General features: G+C 54.5%; 1 long non-coding RNA gene across 1 annotated transcript; it reads right to left on the reverse strand.

Annotated features, from left to right (window-relative positions):
• Positions 1-21203: 21203 nt before the first annotated feature.
• On the reverse strand, positions 21204-23508 carry LOC130594478 (uncharacterized). The gene is made up of 3 exons (XR_008971096.1): positions 23319-23508; positions 23104-23209; positions 21204-21519 (listed from the first exon to the last, which is right to left on the reverse strand). It is a non-coding gene; the product is annotated as an uncharacterized LOC130594478 (long non-coding RNA).
• Between the last annotated feature and the right edge of the window lie 1522 nt (positions 23509-25030).

Here is a 25030-nt window from a genome sequence, read left to right on the forward strand (position 1 = left end):
ACCTGGGACTGTGCTAAGTGTCTGAGCAAACAGAGCCCCAAAATGCACCAGACAGAGAGCTGGTGTCCCTGGCACAGGTGGGGACCTGCTGTCCATTGTTGGATCCGATCCCCTTGGCCATGGCACACAGCAGGGGCGATTGCCACAGCTCAGCTGCCACAGAGCTGGGGGCCACATGTGCTCCCCAAATCAACTGCAACTCATCCGAAAGCAGCAGCTACTGACCCAGCCAGGTACTGCTTTGTCCCCTGCACCGGTTACCCAGGATGCTGTGGCACAACCCTGAAACCCACAGGCCAGATGGTTTTGTCCTCCTAACTGCTTAACAGCCCCAGAACACCACAGAAAGTGTCCCCCACCAAGCTGCTGGGATGCTGTCAAGGCTTGGCTGGCAGCAACATCCCTGCTTGCTCCTTGCTGGACTCCCAGACTGTCCCCACACTGTGACCTGCATCATTCTCACCTGCAGTAGGGATGGCAGTATGTGAGATGCAGCCATGGGGAACAGAGGCAGGGACTGGGGATAGGACACTGACCCCCAACCTTCCCTCTTGGCATGCACAGAGACCCCTGGATGATGCCTTGAAGGCAAAGGTCAGGCTGGAGGGGTGCTGGGCACAGCCCGCAGGACAAGCAGCACTCACTCAGTGTTTGGGACATTAACCCCTGGAATGCCAGGGACCCTCACCCAGGGGCTCAGCAGGTGCAGCTATAGCTGCCTTGTGTCTTTCCCCCCAGTTCCTGGCCTCCAGCAGGGTATTTGGGGGGAAATCAAGCATTTTCTTCTTTCTATCCCCCCTCCCTTTCCAAGATGAAGAATTTAATTTTAGTTTTTACAGCTCCTCCTAGGTGGATAAATCCCTTTCTGGCGAGTCCAAGCCCTGGAAAATCTTGTGAATCTAACGCTGGCCCTTCTGGCAGTCACTGCAGCAATTCCTGTTTCTCTCCAGCCGCACTCTGTAAAGTTTTATAGTTTCCTGGTTGTAGCTGCAAGACCCTAACCGTGCCGAGGATGGTGGCGGGGGGAGAGCCCGGCACTCAGGAAACTCGAGGCCAGGGAGGCAAAGCGGGGAATTGCAGCCAGGTGGGATGTGCCAGGGAGCCTCTGGCCAGGGATGTCTTGTACGCAGGGTGGCACGGTCCTGTGCGTGGGGATTCAGTCCATTACAGCTGTCATCCCACCCTGGGGCAGCTCTGTGCCAGCTCTGCCTGTGTGCTGTTGGGTGGTGGTAGGGAGACGCCATCCATCTCCTGGCACGCATGCGCCTGGGGAGCAGGCAGAGCCTCCGGTGTCACAGCTCCACGGGGTGTGAATGGGGCCCCACGGTGAGACCCAGCACTCCTCCGAGACAGTTCTCTAATGAAAGTCAGATTTATATCTGCTTTATATCAGTTCAGCGCTGCTTGGCCCCCAGGGCAATGAAGAATGTGAAGAGCAAGCATTGCCATGGCACCACCTTGCTCATCCTCATCAGCCATGTGTGTCCCTGGAGGGGTAACTTTTGCAGGTGGGAAAGCAAGACACAAAGGTGTTCTGTCTGGAACCAGCTTCACCCGAGAGCAGGACATGATACTTAGCTGGTCAAGTGGTGGGGGAGCCCTCTCTTCTCACTCCCCGTGGCAATGGTGGCAGTGCTCCCCATGGTGCTCAGTTCCCCTGGGAGAAGCGGGCACCCACATACAGGGTGGATGAAGCACCACATCACCAAATCTCTCGATTTGCATTCTGAGCCTTACCTGTATTTGGCACCTTCTGATGGAAAATTTGGTCCCTGGTGAGGCCAGGGGTGAGAGGATGGGTCTGGTGGCTGGGGCGGGGGGGAGCCCCTGCTAACTGCAGTCATGGCTAAAAATCCTGGCTGATGCTAGGCTGTATCAGGGAAGCTGTGGGAGAGGTCAGTGTCAATGCTGTAATACCATCAGCTCTGTTAATGCTCTTGAATGCCAAAGTCACTGTGCTCAGCTTTGGCTGCTCCATCACCAAAAAGTTACTGTAAAAATAGTCTGGAGAGAGGCAGGAAGTGTCATGAGCAGGAAGGTGATTTCTGAAAGAAGAGGGATTAGTGCAGAAGAGAGAGGAATGAAAGGGATGTGACAGCAGTACACAGCCTCCTGCATCAGCCCGCACCCCACCGTTGGGTCTCATGGGGCTGTTTGCAGCCTCACAGGAGGATCCAGGAGATTGGGAGTGGGATGAGCCTGGCTGGGTGTGAAACAGCATTTCCTCTGCTGATCCTGCACAGGGGCTTTCCCACATCCCATCAGCAAGGGACCAAAGGACGCCTGTGGATGCTGGGGTGGGCTGTGGCATAAGGGGAACCCAGGGATCAGGATGCTCTTGAGCGAGTGCCACATGGGGAAATCTCTTCTTGTCTTCCTGCTGCAGCCAGGCTGGAATGTCCCCATCCCCTCTGCCAGTGCTGCGTCACTGGAGGACATCACGGGTCACTGAGCAGCAGAGAGACCTGCCTCACCCTTTGCACCCTTCCCAGAAACAAGGGGCCAGGGGGAGGCAGTGAGGGGGGCCGTAAACTCTACATTACCACTAATTAAGCACTTGGCTGTCACCAAGGCTTCCCAACACGCCTCTTTCTCTGACACTTTTACTGTTTGGGGAAATGGTGTCTCAGGCCTTTGATGAACTGGCTATGAAGTTGAAAGGAGCTGGTGGCACAGTGCCAGGGCCCGTTGCAATTGTCTCTCGGGCTGGGGATGGGAAATGACCCATTTATAAAAAGTGAGGTGATAAATTAGACCTGGAAATGGGAGCCATTGATTCTGCAGATAAAAGGCAGGATGGGCCGGACCTGCCGCTGGGAGGCCCTGCCTGCTCCCAGCCCCAGCAGGCGCAGGTACAGCTGGGCTGAGGTGAACTCAAGGCGAGGCAACCCTTGTCCTGCTGCCAGTGCCAGCCCAGCACCCGGTCCCTGATGTGGTGGGGCACGAGCTGGCAGGGAAGGTGGCATTGTGCAGAGGATGGCTCCAGCAGGGTTATTTATAAGAGGGTGTTTTGGGGAGAAGCAGATTCAAAAGCTGGAAATCCAGGGCAGACAAGGAGGAAAATGCCCTGCTCCTGGGCTGTCAGGAGGAGCAGTCGCAATTTGTGTCCTACCACAAAGCCGGCTCGTTGCCGGTGCTGCAGCACAGCCCCACGTGCTTTGCCTGGAGAACATGCAGCCAAGAGAGCTATTGAAGCACCTATGTCACCAGGACACAAGGACTGGCCGGGTGGAGGTGGCAGCGAGTGCAGCCATACATCCTGTGTGGGGATCCTGTGGTATAGACCCTCCTGTTATAAGGGGCCAAGCCCATCCCTGGGGTCAGGGTAGGCCATGGGGGCCGTCTCCTGCTGGGTTACAGAGAACCTACAAATTCATTTAGTGCAGCGTGAGCCATGGCCATGGGAGAATCCCAGGCTGCTCATGTCCTGGACAAGTAAGGTGTGACCATGCTGAAGCCTGGGATCAGGAGCCATCACCCGCAGCTACACCACCAGCCACTCTAAAGGTGCTCCCGGTCCCCTGCATCTGACCCTTGCCTCACCTCCGTCTGCCATCTGGCCATGGGCTCAGCTCCAGGGTGGAAAAGCAGCGGGGGGACTCAGGGTCACTCCAGCTTAGCACAGGGCAGGTCCCAGGAAGGCAGCCACTTCCCAACTGCTCCAATGACCAAACCCATGGAGTTAGGCCTGCAGGAAGGCAGCAGCTGCCATTCCTATCCCTATCCCCATCCATCACAGGAGACAACACCTATATCCCATTCTCTATATCCCTCAACCCCCCCCATCTGCATTTTAGGGAGTCCCCTGTGTCCCTGCTCTTTGCCCCACATTTTCACATCTGCCATCCTGCAAAATTCCCAATACATCTGAGCCTTAATGTTTTTTAATACTATATATATGTATATGTGTGGGTATATGTATACATATATCCTCTCTGCATTGTATTTCTCATTAATTATTTACATCTCATGAAACAGGAATGAAAAGAGATTGCACGATGCTGGCCTGAGTCTTGCAGGAGGGAAATCAACCCGGAGATTTCCTGCAGCCACTGCTGAACTCAGGCAAGAAACCCTTTGCCCCAGGGCACAGAATGCTTGGTGTCAGGGACCTCGCTGAGCGTCACAGCACCTGGGGAAAGGGACCCCAACAGTAGAGAGACTGTGGGGAGCTCCTCGACTGTGCAGGGTGGGGGAAGGAGCACTCTTCTGGTGAGTTCCTGCTGCAGTGTGAGACCTGCTCCAGCCCCTGGCCGCTGGGTTTCATTACATGTTTTTGACTGAAAGAAATCCCTTCCCCATGGAGGGACGTGCTGACTGCTATGGAGTCACATCCTAACCTCGCCTGCGATAGACTAAATAGACAGGGTCCTGCCTCAGCCTCCCACTCAAAGGCAGTTTCCCATATTCCTGAATTCTCTCCAATTTTTCCACGTCCTGTCTCAAGCTGGGATGCAGCATCTGGTCCTGCTCTCACCCACCATACACAGAGCTAGGCACATCCTTCACCTCTTTTCACCTTCTCCCCTTGAGTATGCCTACCCCAGCCAGAGCATGGGCGCTGTGCCTTAGAGTCACTGCTCCACATGGATGGGAACCGCTGCTCCTGCTCCACCCAAATAGCACTTGCTTTTTAAAATAACTCAACCGTGTCCTTGTTATTTACAAATCTGCTGTATATACTTGATCTCTTCCATTTTTAAGAGTTTATCAGGAAGAAAGGGCTGAAGTTGGTCCCTCTTCATGCCCTTCTAGCCTTTAACCACATTGCCCTTTGCCCATCATTCTTGCCCTCTGCTCCTACACGTGCTGGCAGAGCCGTGCTGATTTAAGCAGTGATTCTGCAATATTTCCACTGCTTTGCTCCATACTCTCTGCCTATTGTAATATTTTCTTCGCTCTTTTGACCATCAGCATACATTGAATAAGAGCCCTTAATTGAGCTGTCTGCATTGACATGTTAGGCTTGTACTTAGTGGCTGTAATTAATTTAGGACAATATATGTGAATTATCTTGATTAGTCTATCCAAGATGCATCATCTTGCATGGGCCCATGGTGAATGTCATACATCTTCATGCAATCCTTTCCCACAGCAGCGGAGTCCTTCAGCTTTAACTAACCTAAATATGTCACGTTTTCACTAACACGCTGCCTTCTCCACATCATTAATGAGCATAATAAACCACACTGGTGCTAACACTCAGCAGCCTGCCTAGCCCTCTACTAACCTTCTGCCACAGGGAATAGTGACTCTCTTCCCACAGCCTGAGGCAGAAACCAGGACCTGGTCAAGGTGGAGGTGTCTGGATGCCCAGACAGATACTGGGATGGTGGTGGCTTTGTGCAGTAGATACTGCGAGGGCTTTCCCACCTCTCTGTTGGGTTGGCCGACAGAGAAACCAGCCTGTGAAAGGCTCAGCCATGCTGCCTTGGTGGACTCTACTATGGTCAGAGCAATGTTCTTGAGATGCAAGGCCATGTTTTCATGTTTTAGTGCCTTTTTCTGAAGGGGTGTGTGTGTGTCTCTGTCAGCTTTCTATGAATACGGAAATGTGATGGTGCAGCTGCTCAGCCCTCCTGCTCCTGTTGACCCCCTACTCCCCCTGGCTCTCTATAGCCACATTTTTGGCACATCCTTCTGCACCCACTGCCTGCCCCCTGCAGAAGACCCTTCCTGGGTCTCTCCTGGAAGTGCTCAATGATGCTGGAGCCCGTTTTCAGGCATGGCAGGCAATCCCCTGCTCCTGCGGGAATGCTGGCATGACTCCAGAGCCGCCACCGGTTGGACGGGTTATGCTTATGGGGATGTGTAGTGGCTCGACCTCGAGAAGGGCTGGTGCTGCCTCTGGGGCAGGCCCTTTTTTAGAAGCGGTATGCATCACCAAGACCTCCTTTGATAGTTTTACTACAAACAAACACAGAAACAAAACAACCAACCCTTCAGATATCACTCGGGCAGAAAAATACAATTACAGGGCTCAAGTTTCCAGCATCAACCTCACCCTGGCACTTTGGAGAGCCCTGAAACCAGCAGCTGCTTAACTCTGCATCCACTTGGAGGTCTGAATTTCCCAAGTGCTGCAGAGGTATTTACCCAGTGCAACAGCGCACCGAGATGGAGGAAACTCGGCGGCCCTGGCGATGCCTGTTCTTAAGGCAGCAGGGAGGTGCGGCACACAAACCTCGGCACGCCGGCAGCCTGACCTTGCCCAAACAACCGCATGCTGCAGGATCCTGTTTGGGACAGACAAGCAAGATGGGAGAGATGTTTAGGCTAAGTCCTCGGTATTTAGCCATTGGAATTTAACCCCACTGGTTCTGATTATGGCTCAAGAAGTTCAGTTTCCATCCCAGACCACCGGTTTTGCCCACTTAAGAGCAGCCGGTATCACCTCTGACCCCCCAGCAAGCTTTATTGCTGCAGCCTTCAAGGAAGCAGCCGCATTGGCTGCCTCGTAAACCTCAGGGCCACGGAAGGGTGGTGCTGGCAAATAAAACCCCTGCAGATGCCCTCAGCCCCCATGTGCTCCCTGGGATGCCCCACGGCCACCCAGCATCACACTGAGTAAGTCAGAGAGGAACAGCCATAGGCAGCCAGAGAGATTCCACTTACTATTGATGAATGGTCCCTGAGGAAGGCTCCAGTGGGGACACCCCTCACTGGCATGGGGCTGGAGTGGCACTTATTGCAGCAGCTTTCGTCCAGCCATGAGCTGGTAAGGTGCCATTCCCCATCTTGCAAGCACTGTGACTGCAACTATGAGCAAGGTTTCCTGTTTCTTATGCGGTCACTGTGTGGAGAACCTCACAGTCCTCCACATCTCCCCTGGCCCTTTGTTGAATTACTGACACCCAACAGAGACAGGAGGGGAGCTAACCCCTGAAGCAGCACACCACTTCTCTGCTTTAGGCATTCCCCACCTTTTGGCCTTGCTTGCAGCCTTGCCAGGGGCACATGGACAATTGAAAGGAGCAGCCGCTTCCATTGAGTCTCTGTCTCCACTGCTTGGCAGGCTGAGGACCAGGGAGGTGGCCCCAGGTTCTTCCCATCCCCACTGGGATCTCTTCTTCTCATCCTGAGCCCACTTGCTTGCCTCCATCTCAGCTCCTTCTTTCCTCAGAGGCTCTCCCTGACATATGTGGTCCCTGAGGCTTCCCCTGCTCATCCAGGCTCTTGGCTCCACAGCCTGTCCCAGGGTGCTTGGCCCAGGGATTTCTCCAACTGGCCTGGGACTTCCCTGAGGCCACCACAGCCAGCACTTCTCCTGCTCCTGGCACATGAGCCAGCATGAGCTTCCCTGGCATCCCCTCTGCGGCACCTTCTCCTCCACACCCAGATGTTCCCAGATACATCTGCTCTTCCTGCCATGGCCTGGGGGTAGGTGACCAGCACTGGTGGCACTTTGGCTCCCGTGTCCTTCACCCTGCCTGCAGTACAGCTGGGAATCCTTCTCCAGAGAAACTGAAGGAAAACCTCCAGGACCTTTTCTGTTTCTGTGTGGGGAGTCAAGGCTCAGGATTCATCTTGGAAACTCTCCCAGGGGAGGATTTTTGCTTACATTTTTGTTTCCCCTTAGAAGGATGAGGTGTGCCCAGTTTGTGTGGAGCCTGTGGGGACAAAATTGCGTGCACAGACTGGCTTGCAGGTCCCCTCCAAGGTGACACAGTGCGGTACATGACCAGCATCCTCTAGGAGAACTGAAACTCACATTGCTAATATGCAGAGCAAGTAAACTCATGGGTGTTTAAATTAAGGAAAGCTAGTCTTCCATGTTTCCTTGTGCCTTGTAAAACACCACAGAAAGGACATCCACCCTTGGTCCCCCTTTCCAGAAGATCCCTAGAGGTGGTGGCTGATGCCAGATGATCATGTGCTCCCCAGCACCCAATCCTGCCCTTAATAGGGTGCAAGAGCCCCAGCCTACCACAGCAGCCATCCCCACCCTGCTGAGCCAAGGAAGCTGCATCTCTCCCTGCATGACAGACAGGGGATAGAGGGACCCCGGGGTGCTCAGGGAAGGAGGCAAACCTGGTGGCTGGTACCCAAGGGATCTCAGGGCCCCAGAGTTCCCTCTGGATGCTGTTGATGCCAGGACTGTACCCTCCCTCCATCCTCCTCATCTCATGGCTGCTTTGGCAGCAGGGACAGGCAGGGTGGCTTTTTAGGGGATGTAATGAACAATTCAGGCTAAGCTGGAGGCCCCCATCTCCAAACCTCTGTGTGCATGCAGCAGGGATGCACAGGGGCACAGCTGGCCCCAGGGATGTTCTCCCCAGGGACACAACGACGATGCTGATGCTCAGACACTTCAAACGGTACCGGCCAAAGCCCCTGAGAGCAGACTGACGGCAGGGCTGCTGGCGCCATCCCCAGAAGGGCTCCTCGGGTCCGAGAAGGGCTGGGAGTGCTTGCCTCTCTATTTACATTACCAGGAATGCACAAAACAGGGGGGTGCAGGCTGGCGGGGGGTGGGGGTGGTATTGGCTGATTGTTCCCAGGATCCCCTTGTCAGAAACCCTCCCTGCTCCGTTAGTGTCTCTTGATATATGGCTTGCATTAGGGGATGAAAGTGAGGCATAGCTTGGGGTTTTGGCACGACAAACCCCATTAAACTCTCTCTGGGAAAATGAGTCCAAAACGCATTTCGGGGGGTTGAGTCACTAACTGAGCTGTGAGCGGCATTTACCCTCACCTCTGCCAGCCTGGCCTGAAAACCCAACCAGGGCAGCCGAGGGTGCTGTGTGCTAGCAAGCAGCAACAGCATCCTGCTTCACTCACCACCCCTAGCACCCATCGTCCTACAGAGGACCTGGCAGCACTGGGCAGCTGGCCCCAGCTCAGCCAGGGGTGTTGGTCTCAAATCCAGGCACCCCTCTGCCACCTGAAAATTTGGGGATGGGTAGGGGAGTCACAGGGCTGGGCATCTCCCAATGGGGTTGCTCCCCCAAGGTGGAGGGGATGGGGACAGGACCTTTCGTCATCATGACAGCCTGAGCTGGGGGTCACCCCAAGCCCTCTTCCTTTGGGTGCTCAATGGCCAGTGGGTTGCACTCTCCCAGTACCATACATACCCAACTACTTTCATTTCACCAGAGACAGTAAGGCAAACCAGGGGGGACCCAGCTGAGCCCCACTTCAGAGTGCCAGGGGCCTTGGTCCTCTGTTGCGTGAAGGTGAGGAGGAGCAGAAGCCAGCCACCCTGAGGGAGCACGGTGGGAGTGAGCAGCTGGAGGAACCCTCTTCTCTCTCTCCAAAGGGCAAGAAATCAAAGCCACGCAGGAATCAGGGTCAGGGCAGCCCTGAGCCCCCCAGGCCCTCTCCTTGCAGATCCCAGGCCCGGGTGGGGGCAGGGAGCACAGCCACCTGCCTGCACCTCCCAAGCCCCACAAAGGCCACTCTGCAGGTGATCTGCTCCAGGGCGAGGGGAGGGGGCTGTCGAAAGCTTTCCATCTCCCAGTGAGGCAGCAGGAAAATCCCCACAGAGGTGAAGTCAGGAGTCACAGCAGGAGCAATAACTGAACTGAAGCATAGGGAACTGAAAATTGCTCCTGGCCTGGAGAAGGCAATCCACCCCATACCTAGACCCTCTCACCCTCTCCTCCATGGCCATGGTGGGTTTGCTGCTTTCCATGACGAGAAGACACTTGGACCCCCAAGTGCCAGTTGTGCAGCAGCTAGAACATGACTGACCACAGGTGCCAAGAGCAAAGCAGTAGGAAGAATGGGAAGAGGCGTAGTGAGGACCTTGTTTGCCCATGTGTCCCCCTCTTCCCCACCCTTGCTGTGCTGCTTTCATCCTTGGTTTCCCTACAAAAGGGACCAGGAATTTGCTGGGAGCTGGGGACAATGAGCAAAGGCAGAGCAGGGCAGGAGGCAGAGGAGCAGCCGTGCATCACAAAAGCCTCTGGCTTCTGACCACGTTGGGCTCCCAAGGCCCCTTCCTGGGAAAGACAGTGGGGATCTGGGCCCCAGTCCCGCAGCACCTCTCACGGTCCATGGGTTGAGGGACAGCATCCGAGGACATGCGACATGTGGGGACTGAGTGACACTCAGGTCACCATCCTGTGGGACATCAAATCTCAGCTTCTCTGGCCTGCCATCCCTGTCCGGTGTCGATGCCCGAGGCACCCTCAGCACCCCACAGCAGGGTGATGCCATGGGGGTGCTCAAGGCAGCTGTGCCTGGGCCCTATAGGGGAGGGGGTGGCCATCAGAAATGAGAAACGAGGTCCTGGAAGATGTCCAGCTCTCTTTTAATTAACCTGAACAAGCCAGAGCTTAAGTTTCCGAGCCAAGCTGAAGTCTCCCTGTTAGGAAAAGCCTGCAGTACCTGGCAGTAATTTAGTAACTCTCATTTCAAGCTCTCTAATAGCAGTGCTGTGGAACGGCTCCAAACCCGCTGGTCTCCCTGCCTTTCCGCAATCAAGTTACCTTTATTGCTTTATAGGAATATTAACAGAGATACCAGTGTTAATGCCTCACCTCAAAATCAGCTGTCAGGGACCTGGCAGATCCGAGAGGAAACCCGGTGGTGCGTGGTGGGGCTGGGCCGGCTGCCTATTGGCGCACGCTTCAGCACCCACCATAGTGAATATGCTGCTCTGCTCCAACCCTGGTGTCTAGCACATGGGGGTGACCTGTCACCCCTAGTATGGGGACTGGCTCTGTGGTACCCCAGAATGCCTATCCTCAGGAATATCTATCAGGTGACACCTTCACCCTGGAATCAGCACTTTTTGGGAGATGCTTGCATTGCTGCAGGGGTACAGGATCCGACCCTTTCCCAGACACCATGGGAGCTTCCAGGATCCATGGAGGATGTTTCACCAGCCTCCCTTAACACTGCCCCAGCAGGCTCACCTATACAGCATAGCAGGAGCTGGGATGTCCTGTGTGGCAGGGAGTGCCTGCCCTTCACCCCTGTTGCAGAGATGCAATTAGCTTGATTGCACTAACCTAGAGAAGACATACATGGCTTGAGGTGCTTCAGAAACACTCCTCTCTCCTCCCCCAGGAAGGGCAGGATACCTTTCACCCTTCGAACCCACAAGCAGAAGGACAGGAGGATCAGATAGGCAGTAAGTTCCTCCATAACCTTGCTGCTCTGCAGAAAATACCCATCACACAGCTGTGGGCATGGGAGCTGTTTATGGGAGCCCCTCCCCTTCATCACTTGCAGATGGGGTTTTCCCTGGCTTTGGTCTCCCACAGCTCAATCCTGTGGCTGATGTTCTAAGGGGTTTCTCCCCAGCTCTGCCACAGGTTTGTGGTACAACCTACATACTGCTCTGAGAGCATTTCTAGAGGATGTGCTTCCTCTTTGCTGGCTGGGCATTGCAAGGAAAACTTGTCCAAAAACACGGCCTTGACCACGGGTCGTATGCATGTTGGGGGTCACTCTGCCCTCCCTGGTCTCCGCTGGGTTTGGGAGAGATCCTAGCTAGCCTGGGTGGCAAGGGGCAGATTTGTCACTGCTAACATGAGCACCAGGCTGCAGTGAGGAGGAAGAAGGGCTGAGGAAGCAGCTGGTGTGTGGCATCTCAGCTCTGCAAACCTTTGCAGTACCATGAGCAGAGCAGGGTGCTGGTGTGGGGAGGGTCACACATGACCCGGCCCCATGTGTGCTGGTGGCAGCACCATGTCCCCAGGGAGAGCAGGACTGTGTAAAAGCCTGCCACTGGTGTGGGAGCTGACAAAGCAGCACTGTTCCAGTTTATGGGATTGGAAACTGCCTGTGGGACATGGACAACCTGACATGGCTGGGACAGCATGGGCTGCCTGGGGGAGCAGGCTGACACAGAGCACACCGAAGCCCTGCTGGTGTCTACTAAGTTTGGCTGGGATCTGATCTAGGGCAGCAGAAACTCCTGGGACCAGCCGTGGTTTCCTTGCGCATCTCCCAGCTTGGGTGGGAGGTTTTCCTCTGAGTCAGGGGCACGGAGCCGAGTGTCAGCCTTTGCGCAGAGCTGCTGCTAATACCTTCTTTGCTATTTTTAGCTCAGCAGCCTCGTGCTGTTGGTTTCAGCATATATTTTTTCCTCCCAGTAAATTCCAAGTCTTTTCCCTCTTTCACCTTCTATTCCGTGATGCTGCCTGCACCATTTGGCTTTGATCTGCACTGATGCCAAGTGTGTTTTGAAACTCTAAGTATAGCACATCCCTTGAATTTCTCTTATCTAGCAAAGCAGTAATATCCTCAAAGAGCTCCAGCAGGCTGGTAAAAAACCTGACATAGCACGGCTCAGTCCACACTGGCTACTCCTCAGCCTGGTTCCCAGGCATCCTTCCCCCCAGAGTGCTCCATGGGCTTGTGACCCAGGCTGTGCTTTGCTGCTAGTGTCTCGAAGCTGCTGTCAATCTTATTTTACAGCTCAGAGACTGAAAAGGGCAGCTAGGAGCAAAGAGGGCAAATACTTCCCCTTTCTTCTTTTCTTTTTTTCCCTGAAGATGCTGAATGCAGCCTCAAATTCTGCATTTGTAAAATGATTGCAGGTAAAAATAATAGTATTTAGGACTTCAGGATAACTGTTTTTCCAATGTAGGCAGGTAAGTAGATGACTAAATGCAGTCATTTACGACTCGCAGTGCATTACAAGGGCAAAGATCTAAAGCCTGCTCTTAAATCTTGTACCTCCATACCCAAATACTGCAATGAATTGTCAGATGCTACATTGGGTATAATTAGACAGGATTTAGATTGGCAGAGCCAGTAAATTGCTATGATTTACATGAAGCCCCTACCCAGATGTCTACACCCACCACTGGTTCATTGTCACTGAAAATCCATTCTTCAGTGGGAAAACCCATGGCGACCTGCTCCCAGATTGGCTCAGTCCTTCTGGCCGCTATCCCGGTGGAAAACTGGGTGCTGTGCACTCAAACATGGTGGGGTGGGGCACTGATGCCTGCTTCTTGGGATGTGGGGTATCAGTGAGAAGCAACAGTGCTGATAAACTTTACATAACCCATGAAAGACGCATACAGCAGGCAGAGTGCTAGGAAGCACCAATCTCAGTAAACCTTTGTCCTCCTTTCCCCAACATCCAGTACGAATTAAAAAAAGAAATGGAAAAGAAAAAAAGAAAAAGCCCTCATTCCCTAGTTCTCACTAAGAGATAAAACCAATTCGGCTTAACTAAGCCAAGCTCTGGCAGCGGCGGGCACGTGAGCGGTGTGGGTCTGCTCCAAAGTGGAACCAGCTCCTGGCTCCACGCTTCAGGAAACGTCTCATCCAGCGAACCTCATATTTTTCCCACAAACTCCCCTCGAGCTGTAAAGCACATCTGGATAATTTTAGGCAGAAAGGGATTTTCCCAGAAAGTTGGAGGGGGAGGGTGGGGGAGGCAAGGGGCTGGTTATATATGGAAACCTCTTTTAAGCACAGAGACCCTGTTGCGGCTGCAGCATCGTGGGGTGATGCTAAGTGGTGCGGCACAGCAGCGAGGATGGCTGTTGCACCGGCATGGAGAAACATCTGTGCCAGCAATTTGTTGCAGCGGGTTCAGAGTTTTGCTCCTCACAGCTGAATTTTGGGGTGCGCTGCTCCCTTGGCTGCCCAGGATGAAGTGGGGACATGGTGAAATACTCCGGAGATTTGGTTCATTTGCTCTGGGGCAGCTCCGGACATGGCATTGCTCAAAAGCAATGGAAAGGCAAAAAAAGCCATTTTGAAAAGACAAAGTGCCCCGAAGGCCTCGAGGCGCAGCCAAGCATTGCTCAGAGGGGCCGGCATAAGAGGAGGCAGCTCATCAAGGCCTTATTAGCACAGGAACTGCTGAGTGCAAATTAACGTGCCAGGCTTGGGCTCGTCCCAGCCGTACGGTGAGTGCTGTGTGCGCAGCCACACCGAGCAGTTTAATCAACTCAGAAAGCAATTTGTTCTCTCCCCGTTTATAACCTTGACAAGCTAGTGGGTTATTTTTAAGCATACTGGCAAAAGCAAAGGCAATTCCCAGACGTGGGCAGCTGGCAGGCAAACCACCATGCCAGGCAGGTGAGCAGCACCCTGCCACCGAGTTGGCAAAACCCTTCCCCAAGCTCCAACCCCTTCATCCCTGCATGCCCAGGTCAGGGGCACGCTGCTGCATGCAGGGTCCACTGCCTGGGGCAATGTGACGCTCTCATGCCGTTGCCCTGGGGACGTGTGCTCCTCCCGTTAGCTCTGCGTGGTGCTCTGGAGAAGGTCAGAAAAGCCGAGTGTGGAGCAGGGCTCAGTAACTGAGAAAGAACAACTCAGGCACAGTGTTTCCCCAGAGGGTGGGAAAGTAATTGAGAACTGTGTTGTAGTGACATTGCTTGCCCTGCCTAATCCCTTCCTCCCAGAGAGGGCTGTCCCCATGATGGGGGGATGGAGGAGACAGTGCTGTGGGACGGCAAAGACCCTGTCCACAATGCTGGCTCTGTCCCTGTGGATGCTGCCTGCTGCTCAGCCCACTCCTTCACCTCTTGCATCCAGTCTCACAGTAAAGGAGGGCACCAGGCGCAGTGCCCACTCTGCATGCAGCATGCCCAAGGTCAGACAGTCACCAGTGTCAGAGCACCAGCCCAACTCTCAGCCAGGGCAGCCTCTCTGCTGCAGCATCCCTCCTCTTGGTTGCAGTGCTGGCCAGGTTTGCCCTGCAAAGCCTCCTTCTTTCCGGAGGCCAACTGGACTGCTGCAGTGAGAGAAGGGAGACCTGGAAAACGGAGAGTAGGTGCAGCTGCCTCTGATGTGCTCCCTGTCCTCAGGGCACTGGGCCATGTTTGCTTTGGCCTGCTGCTGCCCTGGCAGCTGCTCAGATGTGCTGTGATAACATGATTAGTAGCTAATTGGTTAATGCTTTCCCAGTGAGCAGGACCCACAGGGTGCTGAGGCCACCCCAGAAATGCTGGGTGCTCTTGGGGATGATGCTTCCACATAGGTCCCCCTCGCATAGAGCTGGAAAGAACATGGGGAGAGGGACTTCCTCCCCCATGATGGTATGGTTCAGTGCCTGCACTTCCAGTGCAATGCCCAAATTTATGGAGAATTATCCAGACTAAAGAATGTTATTTTTCATTATTAGGTTAAAGGGTAAGCAAATACAATCAATCTTGTCATGTATCACAAGATGTCAGCAACTTCCCACCTCAGCCAGAAAATTACCAGCTCCTAAGTGGATTGTGGAATTACATTCATAACCACAGAAAACAAATATACACATGTATACTTTAATGGAAACACTGAAGGTCGCTACATCACATCATCATAGGTTACTTCTGAGCCAATTTAATCAGCAACCAAACCAAGGCTGTGGAGGAACCCCCGCTTGGGAGAAGATGCAGCCCACATAGGGAGAAGGTGGTGCTAGTGAAGGGATCTACAAAGGACAGAGCTGGAAACACAATACCAAACCCCAGCCTAAGCTGGTGTCCACGGGGAGCTGCTGCTCCATCCCCCAGCTCTGACCCAGCCAGGCACAGCCACATTGTGTGGCTCTGCCCCGGGTTTTAGTGGTGTGGCCATCCTGCATCATCCCTGCTCTCGCTCAGTTTGGCTTCTTCATTTAACAGCTTCCTAATTCAATTGCTGTCATCCCCATCCTCTCCTCACCACTGCTGGTGCAGATAACCTTGCTGAGCTCCTCCTGGAGATTTACCAGCAGGAGGGAGCCCATTAACTGATCTAAGCTTCAGAGCTGCTAATTGAAGCTAATGAATTAACCAAGCGGGTGTCGATTTCCAATCTGAACCTTTAAGGGGAGGGGCAGGATCTCCTCTCTCCTCCGCCCCATCTTGTGCATCCCACCGTGGTCCCCTGCCCTGACAGCTCAGGATGTTCCCTGCTCCTCTCATCCTGAGCCGAGTTCCACCTGGCTTCGGGCCAGGCAGGATCGAGGCGAGAGGAGAGCCCCTTCGAGCTGGGAAAACAAAAATAATCATTGTAATAACGGCCGGTAAGACTTGCACTGCCTGCCAAGAGCACGAGCTGCTCAGTGGTGAGGCTGAGAGGCAGCTGGCAAGCACGGGCTGCCCATGGCAGTGGCGGGGCAGAGGGCAGGGGATACAGAGAGTTGAGGAGCACCGGGCCGAAGGCTTTCCTGCCTGGCAGGATGAGGGATGTGGCCCAGCAGGGCCAGTCCCACTAGCACGGGCACTGTGCCGTGAAGGAAGCTGTGTGTGCTGACTGCACTGCTTCTGCCCCATGTGTGACCTGGCTTTGACCCTGCTCTCCCCATGTTCTGTGCCACAAGGGTGACTGAGTGATGGTTTATCCAGGACCAGGCTGTGCTACTGCACACAAACTTGCTCTCTCCTCTCTCAGTTAAGAGGCAGGACTGAATCACCTTCCTGGCAGCACCTGGCTGGGTCTCTGTTGCAGCTCCAGGGCCCCAGTTCCGCTGTGTCCACACATCAGAGACAAATCCAAAACCAGAAATGTTAGGAGATCCTCAGCAAGGTCTCCTGGACTACAGGCAGCAACAGAAGAGGGGTGGCGCAGGCAAGCAAACGGATATGGCAGGGTTTTTCAGTGCACCCTCCACCAGCCGGTGTGCAGGGCAGATGCTGTTCTGTGCCACTGTGACATTGTGGCTGAGCCAGCTGGTGCCATGGTGGAGAAGGAACAAGCCTGGCCCTGGAGATGCATGTGGGCAGGTGCTCTTGGCTGTGCATCTTTCCTGGAGATGATCTGCACACAGAGCTGTCAATGCCTATTGGTCCCAGTCAGGTTACTGTCCATCCCTGTTCCACCTGCCTGCAGAGCTGTCCTGTGAAGTCTCTGCCACCCCTGTCACCCTGGCTGGCAGAGCCACGCCTGCACTTCAAATACTGACCAGTGCCCAGACTGTAGTGACGGACGGGTGCCATAAAACACATCAGCCCAAGCAGATGCATGGCAGTGCCAATGACTGCCTTGCTGGCTGCCTGCCTCCTCTGAAGAGCACTTTCTCTGATTCAGAGGGCAGCCGTAGTTTCCCTGCCTGCCCAAGGCTCCTCTGACACTGCCAGAGCTCTGGCTCAGCCCTGGTGAATTGCAGGGAAGCTGCAGCAGCTCAGGGCTGTGGAAACAGCACCATGTTACTGAGGTGGCACCACTTGCCTGGCTGATGTGGGCTGGCAGCTGCTGTGCATACACTGATGTTCACCAGGACCTGCAGTGGGATGCTGTCTGTGCTCCCTGCCTGGCGCTTGTCTGTACCACCCGCTGCCCATCAGACACCGATGGCTCACGTGTGCTAAACTCCGGGGCAGGAGTGCAAGCCAGCGGCATGCAGCACAGTGTTCACACCAAGCAGTGTGCCAGGGGAAGCTGGAACACATGCAGGCACAGACACCAGGAATGCAGCCCCCTGAGCCTGGCGGCACATGCAGAACCCAGCCTGAAGCCAAGCTCCTCCACCAGACCCCGGGGCTTTCAGCTGAACCCAAATGCTCTGAAGTAATTAAATAAAACCAGTGTGATCTTTCAGCAGGGCACAAACATGGGCACATGCACCAGGACAGTAACAATGGGGCTGCACCCTGTACTGCAGCACTGGCTGCTGCAGTGGGGAGCCACTGCACAGGGGCAGGCAGCCTGAGCCTGCCCTCATTTATCTCCCCTCCGAGTTGTGAATGAATGAACTTTCTCCCAGAATAAATAACAATCGCTCAAAAGTTATTTCAGGGCTAGTCTCGGTCGCTGGAGTTTCCGCGCCTGCCGAGGCCCATCACATTGTTTTCTGCGGCTTTCCTTGGCAAGGCCCCAATTCAGGGTTCAGGAGCTATTACTATAAAAGTCAAATTGCTTTGAGGGGGGAGTGGGGGAAGCAAGGCCGGGGGAGAGCTTGGGGATGGGATTCCTGGAAGGCCTCCAGCCAGGGATAATTGGAGCTGCACAGGGTTGGACTGGTCCCTGCCGAGCTCAGGGGAGCCTTTTGCCTGGCCTGTGGTCAGTGGGATCGGGGCAAGGAGGAGGGCTGGGGCATTGCAAGCGCAGCCCCCCGGCATGACAATGTGCTGGAGACGTCCTGGGAGGCTCCAGGCTTGGTCTCTGTCACATCCTGAAGAGCTCCAGCCCATCATCCTCTTCGTGGCCTCTTCAACCTGCCCTTTCCCTGCTTCCATTTGACGCTGGTTATTTCCCCACCTACAGTGCTAATTACTTTCCTGCTTTTGCACCGAGGATCAACTTAAGCCCTGAGGCATTAGCATTTTATTTCCCTTCTAAAACTTCCTCTTTCAGTGTTCACCACCACAACTCTCACCAACCTCCACGCTTAGTTGCAGTAAAGCTGGTAACAAGATGCCAGTGCCCATCCTGCACCAAGCATCTTCTTCCTCTGTTCTTTGGGCCCATTCACCACCTGCTCTGCAGGACAGAGTTTGTCCTGGACCTTCCCCAGTGCAGTGGGGCAGGAGCAGCTCATGGGACCTCAGTGGGTATGGGGGGCACAGGCCCCCTGTGACCTCATGGGATTGTGCCCTGGCTGCTGTGATCCACATTCTTCAACCTAAATTTGGTGTCCCTCTGACCTGCACTGCAGAGACCTGCCCCAGGGCTCCCCCCCCCGAAAAAGCCTGGCACCTCAAATCCACCACGACACAGTGTCGGGAAACTGCTGTGAATACTCTGCAGCCAGGAATCCCGAGTTGGGAACAGACAGGAACACAGCCAGGAGATAAGATGTGGCTCAGCTTTGATACGTGCAGCTCGTACGCCTGGAGCAAAATGATCAAACATGGGTATCCACTCGGCAAGATGACCGCTGGGCACCATGGCTTCACGAAGACACGGAGCTGCAACAGGAGGTTAACTAGCAGCAGGATGTGGCAGCAAACGTGACCTGCAGTGGCATTTCAGAGAGCACACCTTTGTGGCATTACCACCTGGAAGAGCCTGGTGCTGCTCCTGGTTCTTCTCTCCTCCTGGCACTTCAGCCCGGCTCAACCACCCTGGCATGGCAGGGCACATCCCATCCCCTTCCTTGCCTGGGTGATGGGATGCTGTGCTGCCTGTGGTGCTCAGATGAGCAAATATAAAAGCACTAACTGAGTATAAAGAAATAAAATGTGAGGAAAGCAGAGCAAGCAGGGTGAACTTCAGCTGCCGTGGCAGTTGGGAGATGGGCAGACCACCCTGCCTTCGAGTGTGCGGGAAACCCTTGTCCCAGGGCTGCCAGGCTGCTGTTCCACGCCTGCAGTGACCCACTGCAAACCCCGGGTATGGCTGCTAGGGAAAAGCTCTGCTTCTTGCAGCTTAAAGCCAGCAGAAAGCATCCCTGGGAACACATCCAGCCCTGCTGGTGGGTGAGGTGGGCTCCTGGCTCCTCTGGACACCTTTTCCACCTAACTATCCCATTTAATCCCCCGCTGTGCGCCCCTACCACACCGGCAGCACCCCCGCCTCTGCCGTGATAGCCATCCACCAGGCACGGCCGGTTCCTTCCCTAATGGATCTGGCAGCTGAGCCGGGTTTCGATTTCCCCACGCTGGGTTTGGTTGCACAGTCTGCTGCAAAGCGAGAGCCGGAGCCTGCGGCAGCGATGGTCCCCTCGCCCCGGTGCAGCTGCCTCGCCTGTGGCTCATCCTGCCTGCACCCTTTCAGGCAGTCATCGGCGCGCTGGGGAGGGGAAGGAAGAAAATGGATTCGCAGGAATCAGATTGTGAACTAATATCACATGCGGAAGAGCCTATGGGAAAGGGGCTTCCAGGGCTATTTTTGCCCAACCAAAGTTGCAATTAATTTGCGAAGGAAGTGGCTCGGCATTAAGAAACCCTCCGGGCAGAGCCCGGACCCAGCGACGCACATCACATTATTTCCTCGTTTAAAAAACATCGCGGTGGTGAAGGGGCTGCTCCCCCTGGGCTGGCGCTAACGGAGAGCTGGGGGGACTGGGGAAGGGGGGAGCTGGCTCCGGAGGGGCAAGCGCATTTGGAGAGGGAGAGAGGGAGCAGAAATTAACCTTGGAAAGCATTCAAATTAGTCTGTGTAATAAGAGACCTACTTCTCTGGGTAAATTTGTTAGGATTAGGGCTCACTGAGCTGTTGAGGAGAATTCAGTGTGGCTCGGAGCCAGGGTGAAATGAAGCTCCTGGCTTGGTCGGCTGTGGGGAAGTCCAGGCTAATGGGCTTTGGTTCAAACTTTGATAGGAAAAAAAAATCCAGGAACAAAGGCACTAATTCTTCCAAAAGCCCCCAAATCTCAGTTTATACATTTCTGTTTATATTCATTCATAATAGATATACACAGCTGTTCTTATCATTCATATTCAAATTCCATATGCATCTTTAGCAGTTATTACTCCTGCCTCAAAAAGAAAAAAAAAAAGCCAAGTGGAAGAGTAAAAAAAAAAACAACCCCAAACCAACCTGCCTTGGGGTGTGAATTCTCCCAACATCTGCGTTGAGCTCAGATCCTTGCATTGGGGTCCAGCCTTGGGGCAGAAGAAGAGCCCATTGCGAGCCTGAGCTGGGTGTTCTAGGGACTTGTTTGAGGCTCTTTGTCACCTGCCACGAACCCTCTGCCCTGAGTAGTGAGGGGGCTGGCTGGGGTTCACCTTGTGCCGCTGCTTCTGACATCTGCCAACGAGGGCATGGCTTCCCCCAGCGATGCTCTGCAACGGGAGAGGAGTAGATGAACCTGACCTGCTCCCCAGCTGGGCTCACACTGCCCAGGGTGAGCAGAAGGAAACTTCTACAAATTCAGTATTTTTTAAGGAAAAAAAATAAAATAATTGTATTTTTATTTTATTTGGTCTTTTCTTTTAATAAAGTTTGTCTGTCTCACAATCTAGAGGATCTTTCCTTGCTTCCTTAGACACTTATCCCTGGACGCCGGGCTAAGGAACAACAAAAGACATTTAAATTGGTGTATCTCACAGAATATTTACATCTTTAAACCTCACCTCTTTATCCACAGAGATTGCTCTTACAGGACAAACCTAGTGCATTTAAGTAAAGCTCGTCAGGAAGAGCTGGCTGCTAGAATGAGCAGCAGGGATATAGATAGCACAGATACTTAAAGTGTTGTCACTAGGTTTCAGAGTTAATCCTGCTAACAAGTTCTCCTCTTAATTCTGAGCTGTTCTGCACATTCAGGGGGCCTAGAGACACTGCTATTGATTCTTAGGATTATTAGGGGATGGCTGAGACTCCATCCCTCTGCCAGTGGACATGCGACCTGTGGTCCCTCACTGTGGAAAGCAGGAGCAGCAGTGGTGGGACTGGCTTGCTGCAACAGGCTCTAACCCTCCTCCTTCTCCTCACTTCTGCGCAGTGCCCAGGCGAAACGTGGGCTCTCCCGTGCGGTGGCAAGGACGGAAGAGGTCTGAGCTGTCGCAGGCAAGCTCTCACGCTGGTCCCAGGGCCAGGAGGGAGCGACGCGCCCCGCGGCGCAGCGTGCCTCTGCCGTATTTACATTCCAGCGTAAATTGCTTTCTCCTCTCGTCTCTCACGCGTCCTGTCTCCGTCCCCTCCTGCTGCACGTTCCCCGGCAGACGCAGCCCCTCCGTCTGGTTGAAATATCCTTTAATCGGGAGCCCATGTCTTCCAGCCACAGCAGAATGGAGCATCAGCCTGGGGACAGGGGACAACGCGAGCCAGCTCAGCCACGGCCCCCTGGCTGGTGCTCTATGCCCCCCACATGCTGTGCCCTGGCATGGTCCTTGGTGCCCGGGGAGGTGCACTGAGTGGTACCAGCACCTGCCCCCTGCTCACTCTCAGCCCAAAACCACATTATCCCCATCACCCACGGCACAGGTTAACACCTGACCGGGTGCACTGGGACATGTCTCACAGGACAAACTCTATACAGATGCGTTCCCCACTCGTGGCCCAGCTGGGTGTTTGAGTGCCTGTGAGACATGAAAGGAGGCATCATCCCATGACTGAAGGACCCTCTCTGGGCTGTAAAAGGGGCGCCAAAGGAGTGGAAAGTAGGCTCACCCAGCCGTCTTTCATTTAATGAACAAACACACAGAGACCTGGAAGCAATAAATCCAGAGCTTGGACTACAAAACCAAACACGGCTGCAGCTCCCCTTTGGAATGAGGGAAGCAAGAGGAAGAGGACAGCCACAAAGCCAGCTGGGAAGCAAAAGCACCATCTCCCCTCCTGCAACCACTCCTGGCAGCAGGGCTGCCTGCTGAGCAGCCAGGATCCTTTAAAGTGGCCTGATCAGGGTGCTCTGGCCAAAGATGCAGCCCCAAAAAGCTAGCTGCTCTAGCTTTTTTGGACTGTCAGTCACCGTGCCTGAGGGATGCACAAAACATCCTTGGGTGCAGCCTGGATTGGCACGTCCCAGGGAGAGCAGTCATCTGTTGCTCTCCTGGCAACAGCAGAAGCAGAGGGTGCAGAAGGAGGACATATTCCTTCCATGTCTGTGGCTTCGCCCGCACCCCTGCATGAGATGCCAGCCCATGCAGGCAGCCAGAGCCTTCCCAGGGACCATGGTCCACACGTGCTGTGCGTGTGGGGTGTCTGGCTGCTGTGCTCTCATGGGGCTACCCCAGCGGTGCTGAAGTGGGATGGGGCTTCCCTGAGCTGCTTTGCCAGGCAGGAGTCCCCCAGCCTCGGTGCTGCCTTCCTGGGGGTGCAAAAGTGGCACAGGACAGCCAGGATGACTTGGCCCCTCCCAGCACCACCTGGAGAAACAGCCAGGAGCTGCCAGACCCTGATGCTGCGAGCTTCTGTTGGGTGTCCCTATCCTGGCTACCTCCCTCTCACTGCCAACCCCTCTTTCCTGCTTCCTCCTTGCAGCGAGAGCTGAGCTTTGGTGGAGACCCTGCCCTGTGGAGACCCTCTGGCTCACGGCTGCCTTCCCACACAGCTCGGTTGTACAGCTGCAAGGATGGGTGTGCACCCAGGCCACAGCACAGCTCACTTTATGAAGCCTTGATCCCCGTGCAGGAGGAGACATCCCACCCCAGAACCCTGGGGAGTCCTGTTCACACTGGGCTGGAGACCCAGGGCATAGGAGAAGGATGAGGGTGGAGAGATGACAGGAAGACCGACGGGCAATACAGGCCACTAGTAGGATCCCCGGCAGAAACCCCACATCCCCATGTCCCCCCAGCAGCAGTCCCAGCTTTCCCCACATCCCTGCTGGGTGCTGGGAGGGGCTGGGTGCCCATCAGCCTCCCTCCCCAGGACCCCGCTCACCTGGCTGCCAGCCCACCCATGGGACCCGGGCATCTCCCCTTGCAGCTGGGGAAGCTGCAGCAGCATCACTGGAGCCACCTTCTCCTTCCAGCGCTCTGGCAAATTGCTACGCGTGAAACGAAGGTGGAAACATAAATGAAATGGATGAGTCAGAGGAGAAGTTCAAAAAGGGGAGCACAGGGAGGGGGTGAAGCAGGATCCATCTCCCCTCCCACCTGCCAGCAGGCAGGGAAGCAGGCAGCGTGCCTCGCCTGCTCGGCAGCCCATCATCGCTTCAAAGCAGGCGCAGATAGGATCTAGGAGCCAGAGAAGGCACTGAGCAAGCGCTTAGCGGGAACAGAGATAGCTCCTGATAAGCCAGCGTGTGAACTCCCAGATTTAAATTAACTAATGACTTCAGATGCTGCCGATAGTCTGCAGGGGGCAAGGAGAAGTGATTTATGGGGGAAAATTAAGCAGACTAATTAGGCCAGCCTCACCACTTAGGAGTTTTCCAGCCGGGCTGGGGGCTGTGCTAGGGAGGACCTCCTGTGCCCCAGCCTCATGGGAAGGGATGGAGAGCAACCCCAGGGCTCCCTCACAGCTGTGGGTGTCCTGTCAGCTTTCCTACCCAGCAACATCACTGCCATGTGTGCGAGCATGGCAGATCTCACCATGCAGCCCAGCACTCGCCCACAGCTGCCCACTGTTGGATGCAAACATGGAATGTTCATGGGCTCCCTCCCGCTGCGTGACCTGCCTCTCCCCATGCTCCCCAGCCAGCACCAGACCTCTCAACCCACACCAGGCTGTTTTAAATTACAGCCTGGCTTCCTACCCAACCTAAACACCTCTCATCTGCCGGGTGCTTTCCCTATTAGTCGATCATTTGTATTGTTCTTAGACAATAGTCTGTTACAACACAAAGCCAGGGTGCGTGCACGCCTCAGCTCTGCCTGGGACTTACCTGCTGGCAGGGGCACATGGAGGGATGTGCCCACTATCCTTCCACCCCTCTTGCTGCTCGCCATGGCCACTGTGCACCAAGCACCATGTGGACCAGGCACCACAGCTGCCAGGTCTCTGGGGAGAGTGCAAGGTCAACATGCACCTCTTCCAAACCCCCGTTACACACACCCTGAAAACCAGTGATTTCCAGTGGCTGCACAAGCACTGAGCTCAGCCCCATGCACACTGATTCACTGTTCTCACATGTAACAAGTTGGTGTGGTCTCAGCCAAGAGAGCTTTTTATCATGCTGTGGGAAAGCACTTGCAGTTTCTTTTTCCAGAAGCCCTGGATATAATAAAAAGGCCTCCTCAGGCTTCAAAGCAGGAGGATTTTCACTGCTTCCTGGGCCAAGAACAAAGCACTATTGAGCATGGCCAACAGTTGCTGTCTCTGTCCCTTGATGTGCATCAAGTACCCCATCCTCAGGGCTCAGTGGCAGCACGGAGGCCTGGGTTCATAAGGATGGAGATGGGTTCATCCTGCTCTTGCACTGGACCGTGAGCACTCCATGCCATGAGCTGCCAGGGTGGTCTGACCCAGGGGTTGGCATCACTTCCCCAACCACCCTCTCAGTACCTGCAAAGACAACGAACTGCTGCTGCAGTGAGTAATGCTGTTTTCAGCAGGATTGTGTGCATGACTGTGTAAATGACACAGTTACAGGTACCATGAAACAGCTGTTCTCATGTTAAAATGTAAATTTAATAGAGTGACAAGCAGGAGCTGGGAGGGATGCAGCATCGCCTTCCTCCCGGAGCCCACACAAGCTGCAGCTTAACGCTGGGGCATGAACTCCCCATCGTGCTCAAAGTTCAGCCCTGGTGTGATGATCACCCAGAGACATGTCGAGAAGCATGGGTGCTTCCTGTACTTTGCACTGGGGTGCCCATGGGGCACCAGAGCCCTTCTTTCAGACCACTACCTCCAACACAGCAAC

The sequence above is a fragment of the Pezoporus wallicus genome, unplaced genomic scaffold (assembly GCF_028554395.1).
Source record: "Pezoporus wallicus isolate ANWC-B61680 ecotype Strahan unplaced genomic scaffold, APGP_CSIRO_Pwel_v1 contig_6897, whole genome shotgun sequence".
Taxonomy (NCBI): domain Eukaryota; kingdom Metazoa; phylum Chordata; class Aves; order Psittaciformes; family Psittacidae; genus Pezoporus; species Pezoporus wallicus.